This window comes from Elephantulus edwardii, unplaced genomic scaffold, assembly GCF_000299155.1.
Source record: "Elephantulus edwardii isolate Elephantulus edwardi_28Jun2011 unplaced genomic scaffold, EleEdw1.0 scaffold00410, whole genome shotgun sequence".
In the NCBI taxonomy this organism is placed as follows: Eukaryota; Metazoa; Chordata; class Mammalia; order Macroscelidea; family Macroscelididae; genus Elephantulus; species Elephantulus edwardii.
The window spans coordinates 589,237-597,919 of NW_006400160.1; positions in this window are offsets into that span (position 1 = coordinate 589,237).

Below are 8,683 nucleotides of genomic sequence, written 5' to 3' on the forward strand. Positions count from 1 at the left end.
GATCGATTCTCTGATTGGGGTGGTGGGAGTTAGTGTGTCGGGGACAGTGAGGTTGGCACAGGATAGAACAGCATTTAGGGCTCTTGTACATAGGGTCATTATGAGTCGCAAGAACTTGACAGCACATAACAACAGTTCTAGAAGCAGGCTAGTGGAAGCATCTGAGACATTTCGAGATCAGTCCCATTCTCTCTTTTACTCCCTTATGTTTAAAAACTTGTCTCTTGTCTTTTTGAACCTGCAGCTCAACGCAGTCTTCTGGAGAAAGTCTAGAACATGCCTTGCCAAAAAAAAGAAAATAAAAGAAAAAACCAAAAAGCCCACAAATGACGCACGTGTCCGAGACCGAGAGAGACCTCGTGAAGTTCGTTGATCAGCAAGGAGACCAACACTCAAGAGGCAGAGAGAAGACACACGGGGGGCCGCGCTCGCCGCCCCCAGTCCCCTGGGTTATGGTCGTCCGTGGGTTATTTTGTTTCTTCTGTTCTAATCTTGAGGCATGTTTGGCCTGTTTCTCTGCAGGACGCCATGATGTTTACTAACGTGCAATTCTGTATCCAGAGGGGACGCCCTCTTGTAAAACCTTGGGCAGGGGGCTTCCTGAAAGACATACAATGTCGAACACTCCAGATCATCAGAGACTATCCTGATTCTCAGAGCCACCCACTCCGCAACCCCTACCCCAGCCTGGATACCCAGCAGTTCCCAAGTGCCTGTCATTTGAACACATCCAAAGTTGGCGTGCTTCTTGGTAATTTTTTTTTAATGATTATTATTTTTATGGGAAGAGGCAAGCCTGCCTTTTGCTGCTGCCTCTTCCTGTGGGATTTTCTTTGGTGTGAGTTTTTGACAGGTGCCAGAGAAATAAAGAGAGAAAAGGAACCCTAAAAGCCTGCTGATGACATGGTTTTATTTTCTGACATCTCTTTGCAACCATGGCATCTGGCGGAATGGCCCTGCCTCTGTCCCGTGCAGACACCTCTCTTAGCACCTCCGGCTCTGGTGCACCCCACTTATACATAGTCCCCTGCACAGAGATGGCCTCCAGCCTCCAGATCCTTACTTGGCATACATCCTGCACCCAGTGACTCCTCCCATGTCCAGACACTCCCTGTACCCTCATACTCCCCTGCACATAGATATACCCTGCATCCAGAGACTCCTTCATCCCCAAATACCCCTCCATGTCCAGGTGAGTGTTTGCACACAATACTCACTTGTCCCCTGCTCCCAGGTTCCCTCAACACCCTATTTCTCCTCCAGATGCATCACCTCACATCCCCACACTCCTCTGCACCTGGGCACCCCCTGCATCTAGATATGTCTCCCCATCCCGATGCCCCCTGTATCCAGGTATACACCTCAAGACTCTGATATTCTCCTGAACCCAAATCTGCCCTTCTACCTAGTGTTTTTGTCTCCATCCAGGAAAAATACACAAAAAATCTTTATGTTTTGATGATTCCTGTCTCCAGATCCCATCTTCAACCCACACTCAGATCCTGCTTTGAAGAAGGCAGTCTCCCACGCTTGGGTATCCCTGTATGCCAATGTACCTGCCCACACACGTGACTCTGCATGCCCAGGTATTCCTCTGCATTCAGGTACTCCCATGATAGAAAGATGCTTCTTGCCCCCGCCACTCCCTTCCAGGTGGTGTTACTCCGTGCACCCGGAGATGCCTCTGCGTCCAGGTACTCTTGCACCCAGCTATCCCCCTGCATGCAGACATTGGCACCCAGGCCCTATTCTGCATCCAGGTCCTCCTTTACAGATAGACACTTGCTGCACGCAAATACACTCACACGCCTGGTGTTACTCCCTGCACTCAAAAAATGCCTCTACATGGGGAGCTCTGGTGGTCTAGTGGCAAGAAGCTGCACAATCCCAGAGGAACACGGTTCGAATCCACCAGATGCTCTGCCGGAGAAGGAGGCGCAATATCCTCCTGTACCAGTCAGATCTGATTTGACGGTACATGCACACAAAATAATAAAAAATAAAAAAAAAATGCCTCTACATATAGGCTGTAATCTACCTCCTCTAAATATTCCCCTGCACCCAGATCCTCTGCACCCACCTACAGCTGTGCACCCAGACACGCTCTCTATATATTCACTAGCACCCCGTTACTCCCTGCATCTACCAGAGACTCCCCTGCTCTCAGATACTCCTAGTATCCAGATCCTCCCATGTGCTTAGCTGCTCCTGTTTGCCCAGATGCCTCCTGCATGCAGATAGATAATCCCCAATATCATGCACACAGGCATTTCCTAGATGCAGGTGTTCCTCGGCATAAAGGTACTCCCTTGCACCCAGATACTCCCATATGATCAGATGCTCCCTGCCATGACAGACTCCCCTGAATCCTGCACCCAGTTCCTCGCTGCACCCAGATACTCCCCTGCAGTCAGATTCTCCCCTAGGTCCACATGCCCCACCTGGAATCGAATATTCCCCTGTATCCTGCATTCAGTCATTCTCTATACCTGGATACGCACTTGGACTAGGATTCTTCTCCATGTTTACATGTCAACCGTCATAATCATAGCATTTCCATGCTAATATATGCACCTCTCCCCACCTAGAGTAACCACATATACCAAAGGCTGCATTTGTCATGTGAAATAAGTCTCTGGTAACTATAAAACTGAACTCATTAGGGAGCTCCGGTGGCCTAGTGGCAAGAAGCTGCACTTCAATCACCAGGGTACATGGTTTGAATCCACCAGATGCTCTGCTGGAGAAGGAGGGGGCAATCTCCTCCTGTACCAGCCAGATCTGATTTGACGGTACACACTCACAAAATAATAAAATTTTAGGGAGCTCTGGTGGCCTAGTGGCAAGAAGCTGCACTGCAATCCCAGAGGTATGTGGTTCGAATCCACCAGATGCTCCACTGGAGAAGGAGAGAGCAATCTCCTGGACCAGTCAGATGTGATTTGATGGTACATACACAAAAAATAATAAAATAAAATAAGAATATATAAAATAATAATAATAATAAAATTTTTTAAATGTCACAAAAACCAAAAAAACTGCACTCATTGTGACCAAGTGACAGCAGCCTCCCACCTGACCCTCCAGCGGGTTTTCAGAGGGTGTCCTTCACACGGGAGGACACTGCGTATCGTGCTTCTGTGGAGCTGCTGGTGGGACTGACACACCAGAGAGACATAGACTTCGGGTTTAACATTTCGGCTCCCTGCAGACTAACACCACCACGGCCCCTAATCAATATAAAATAGACCCTCACGGTCACATATCACAGGCATGAAGGTCTTATCAGGGCACTCTGGAGGCCTAATGGAGTTAAATTGGAGGGTCAGCTGTGGCTAAGTCCAGCTTAAAAGCATGTAACAGCTAAAATGAGGGTCGGGAGGCTGAACGTTGTTTCCAGGGGGTGAATTTCAGGTGGAAACTGTATAAAGAAAAGAGTTCACTTAGAATAATGCTAATGCACCTCTCTTTACCATGTTGTTATGTGCCGTCGAGTCACCTGTGACTCATAGTGACCCTCTGTACAACAGCTCTTAACCCTTCTCTATTTTGAGCCAATTTCATTGTCTCTGAGACACCTATCCCCATTACCCTAGTCACTGAATCAATCCATCTCATTGAGGAAGTCTTCCTCTCCTGTGCTGTCCCTCCACCCTCCCAAGCATGATGTTCTTCTCCAAGGACTGGTCCCTCCTTGCAACATGTCCAAAGTCTGCCAGACGAGGCTTCAGAATCCTAGCCTACAAGGAGCAGCCTGGTTTCACCCTCTTCTGGATGAACCTGTATATTCAACCATGGTATATTCAACACTCTTCTCCAGCACCATAGCTCTAAGGCATCAATCCTATTTGTATCATCCCTAGTTATTGTCCAGCTTTCTGATGCAAGTAATTGCAAAGACTATGGCCTGGCTCTTCCCCATGCATAATTAAGATAAAGCCATCTGAGAGGTAACCACCAAAATGCATTTTCATGTTGTTGTTTCTAGACGCAATATACTTATAATAATATTGCCTTTAAAAAAATCACCACAAACCTTTTAAAATGTGTCCTTAATCTATCAGATGCTTTGCTGGCAAAGAAGGGGGGCAATCTCCTCTCCTGTGACAGTCAGACCCAACTAGACGTTATACAACAAGAAAATAAATAAGATAAAATGAAAATGTGCGCTTGGAAGATAATGTTCACTGGGGAGCTGTTCATGGCAGAGTGGAAGGTTGTCTTTTTACCCCTAAAAGTACTCCTCTACAATACCACAATGCAGAGACCTTTCTGCAAAGTATGACAATTTCTTAACAGCCATTCAAGCCCTAACAGCTCATAACAACCTTCTGAATAATAGATCTGAATGTTTCCTTATCCAGCACCATTCTCACCATCTCTGATATACTTAAACCCTTGTTGTAAAAGTCAATTCATCTTGTCATCTCTTTCCCTTTTCCCCTTCAGCCACCATGGGTCTGGCATTCCTTGGAAATTTCCACATGTCTTGGCATTGATTATCCACTGGGCTTAGGGTGGTCAGTGTCTGGTACAGGTCTAAAGAGAACTAATTATTAGCATGAATCTGAGGACGAAAAGTCAGAAACATGCTGTCTTAGTTCTTTTAATGTGGCCATAATGCAAGTACCACAAGGGGGTGGCTTTCACAAACAGAAATTTATTTTCTCACAGTTGCAAGGTCTGAACCCAGGACGTCAGTTTTAGAGCAAAGCCTTTCTACGTGTGTTGGACCTGGGGGAAGGTCCTTGTGTCTTTCCGCTTCTATGGGTCTGAGGTTCTGCAGAAAACTCCTGGAGTCTTAGCATTGATCCCCCACTTGGTTCTAGAAAGTTCTCAGAATGACTACATAGATTTAAAGTCTTCCTTCTGAGTGTCCTGAAGTCTCCCTGTATCTATTCTCTCTCCTCTTATCTCTTCAAAGATAAAAGCTAATGCAGACCCCTCCACACCTAGGGATGCACCCTTGATAGTCATTCTGAACCAGGACCTGAATAAGAAAGTTGTGTTCCATCCTGATCCTGTCTAATGGATGTAAATATTTAAGCTAATTCTCATTTACAGATCCTAGTCCCCACCTCCTTCAAGCCTTTTAATTCCTCCTTTCTTACAACGTGCAAGGTCTTGTCATCTGCATGACGCAGATGGTTGATGAGTCTTCCTCCATTCCTGATGCCGTGTTTTTCTCCACAAAGCCCAGCTTCCCAAATGTACTTACTCAACCCTCAAAACAAACAAAAAGAAAAAAACACCCCCAAACATTTGTACCTTTATCTACACATTGTTCTTGTTATTGTTATTTTTAGGTACCATCGAGTACGACTCATAGTGACCCTATAAACAAAAGATCTGAACCCTGTTCTATCCTGCACCATCCTCACACTTCCTGACACACAAGAGCCCACTGCAGCGGTCACTGTGTCAATCCACCTGGTTGAGGGGTCTTCCTTTCCTTCGCCGACCCTCCACCCTTCCCAGCATCATGTCCTTCTCCAAGGAATAGCCCCTCCCAGCACCATGCCCAAAGGATGTGAATCATTCTTGCCTCCAAAGTGCACTCTGGCTGCACCCTCTCCAAGACATATCTGTCTGTTCTCTTGTCTGTCCATGGGGTGTTCTGTGTTCTTCTCCAACACCACAGTTCAAAGGCATCAGTTCTTTTCCTGTCATCCTTATTCATTGTCCAGCTCTCCAAAACACAGCAAGCAAAATCAGAAAGACTATGGCCTGAACCAGACACACCTTAGTCCTCAAACTGACATCACGGTGGTGGTGGTTGTTGTTGTTAAGTGCCGAGTGACTCATAGCAACCCTATAAAGGAGAGTCCTCAATGCTTGGGTGTCTTTCATCCTCTCTCCAGGCTCATAGGGTTTCCGGAGGCAAGCTATTACGGAAGTGGATGCCACTCCTCCTTCCAAGCTTGTTTTAATCGGGGAGCTCCACCCCACTCTCTGTCCGCATTGAATAACCAACCATTAACAAATTTGACACATCAGTGTCACAGTGTTCAGCCTCACAGCAACCACAAGTGACAGCTGTACGGCAACTTGTACACCAGGGCTATACGACCTAGAGGAATGTTCATTCCTGCTCACCAATTTGGAGAGGCCCCTAACTGCAGAATTTCCCCAGCGGAATGCATCTCTTTATTTTCTGACTGCTGATACCGATGGCATTAATGTTGCATCCACATGAGACATATATCTGCATGCATATGCATATTATCAATAGCTAGATAAATGCTGGGGGCTTAGGAGTAAGTGGCTTCCCTGTCAACCCAAGGCCTGCAGTTCAAATGCACCAGTTGCTCCCTGGCTAATCTTACCTATTCCCTCCACATCTTGCCCTTGTCCAGCAATCTTGGCTGTCTTAATCATTTCTTTCCCGTTCCCTCTTGTGCTTTCTCTCTCATTCTCTTCTATCTCTTTTAATTTGAGCTTCTCATACACACACCCTACAGAGCAGGAGGGTGTCTGAGCTAGGATGCCACTCCTCCTCATCTCCCCAACAGGCCCACTGTGGGGTGTGGCTTGGAGAGCTGCTTGCAGACTCCCGTGGGGTGTGCAAACGCTCTTTGGCAATGAGTCGCTGGCTACTCTGCTTCATTTCCACTTGAAGAGTCTCCTCCCTCGATTCTGGGCCAGCAGGACCAGGGTGGGGCGCCGAGCAGGGCCGTGTGGAGAGGCTGTGGGCCCCCCGCACAGGATGGACGGCCCTCGGGGAGTCCCCTGGGTGCTGATTTTGGGAATATGGATCCACGCTGTTCAAGGTAAGGTGTCTTGTTTGGAGGGAGCTTGTGGGCAGGTGGGTGGCACCCACAAACCTTCCCAGAGGTGCATTTCTTAAGCCACAGGATGGTGGTTTCGAAATGACCAGCTGTGGACAGAGAAGGGACCAGGGGACAGGAAGTGGAGCTGACGCTTGAAAATTAAAACTGGGGTGCATTTTTCTCTGGCTTTCTGTAAAAGTTTGAGCTTGGAGAAGACAGCTCACTTGCTTCATGGGGTTCAGCACCCCAAAAAACTTGTAAGTTTTGTTGCTCACCTTGGGCAAGCAGAGAGTTGAAATGCTTCTTCTCATCAGATGCACTGGGCGCTGTTGGGAGTAGGTGAGAAGTCAGCGTTTGGTCAGCTCTTTCATTTATTTTAAAAGAAAAATAGTTTTCTGTCAATGTCATCTTTTCTGAGAAGGTCTGGATTCTGTGGTCCAATTCCCACAAGGAGTGCTAAGTTTTTGTGACTGCGGTGGTTGGGGGTTCAGGGGGGGAGATGATATTGAGGTCATTAAAAGTCACTGCGTGTGCGCGCGAAAAATCTCCAGGTGAGAAATGACTTGTTCTCTGTGGTTTTAGAGAATTAAAATGTGCATGTGTACACACACAAACACACAGGCACGCACACACATTTTATTATGACCTTAGATTGATACAGTCACTTTATGAAACACTTTACTATCAGCTAGGATTGATACAGTAACTTTATGAAACACTTTACTATCAGCTTGGATTGATACAGTAACTTTATGAAACACTTTACTATCAGCTTGATAGATGTAGTAATTTTATGAAACAATTTACTATGAGCTTAGCTTGATACAGTCACTTTATGAAACACTTTTCTAGGAGCTTGGATTGATACAGTAACTTTATTAAACACCACTATCAGCTGAAACTGATACAGGAACCAGGGTAATTAGGGCAGGTATTTCAGAGACAGTGAGATTGTCTCAGGATAGGACAGGGTTCAGAGAGATTGCACACAGGGTCACAGGTCACTTGAATAACAACGTGAGCTTTGATGTCCTCTCAGATTCTAGGAGTGAGTGTTTGGGGAACCACTAGGAATATCCATTGAAAGATCTAGAGTGAGACAGCTTTTTTGGATGGAGAGAGAGGAAATTCCTGCATCTTATTTGAGGAAATAACATAAAAGAGAATAGAGTGTGAGGCATCTGGGTCTAGGAACACTTGGGAGGAGAATTATAAGCTGGGGGCGGGAGCTGGTCTGGGTAGCTGTAGGGAAACTTGTTGGTCCTGTTTGAAGATAGGGTGTTATTAAAAAAGGAGGTGATTATAGGAGGGGGGGCCTTGCCAAGGGGATGCAGGCAGGGATTGATGTGTATGGAGTAGAGGGTCTTCATTTCTGTACCCTGCACCCAGTCCAGCCTCCTTCTAGTTCGGAATATATCTGTGTGGTCTCCGCACCTTATCAAGGCCATACCATGGTCCCCATGCCCAAGGGCAGTACTGGGGGGGGGGGAGGAATGGACATGTTTGTGCATTTGCCTCACACAAGACACAGCAAGCTCTCACCTTCAAAAAAAAAGTGATCAGTACCAGCCAGAAATGGTTAGTAGCACAAACTCAGTCCATTCTCTCCACCCGTTCCCCTGGAGCCCTTCAGGAGGTTCGGACTCAAGGTGAGCCCATGTGTGTCTGAGTAGAACTGAGCTGGACAGTGATTTCAGTGGCTGGTTTTCTGGGAGGAGGCAGTCAGGCCTTTATTCCTGGGTACCTGGTAGGTGGATTTGAACATCTAACCTTTCCATGAATGGCTGTGTGTGCAAACCCCGGAGATGGCTAGGTTAAGATCTCAGAAGACTCAATCCAGCTGCAGCTGTTGGTTCAAAGGTCACAACAGCAGTGGCAGCAGGGACAAAGTAGTACTAGTACTACTACTACTA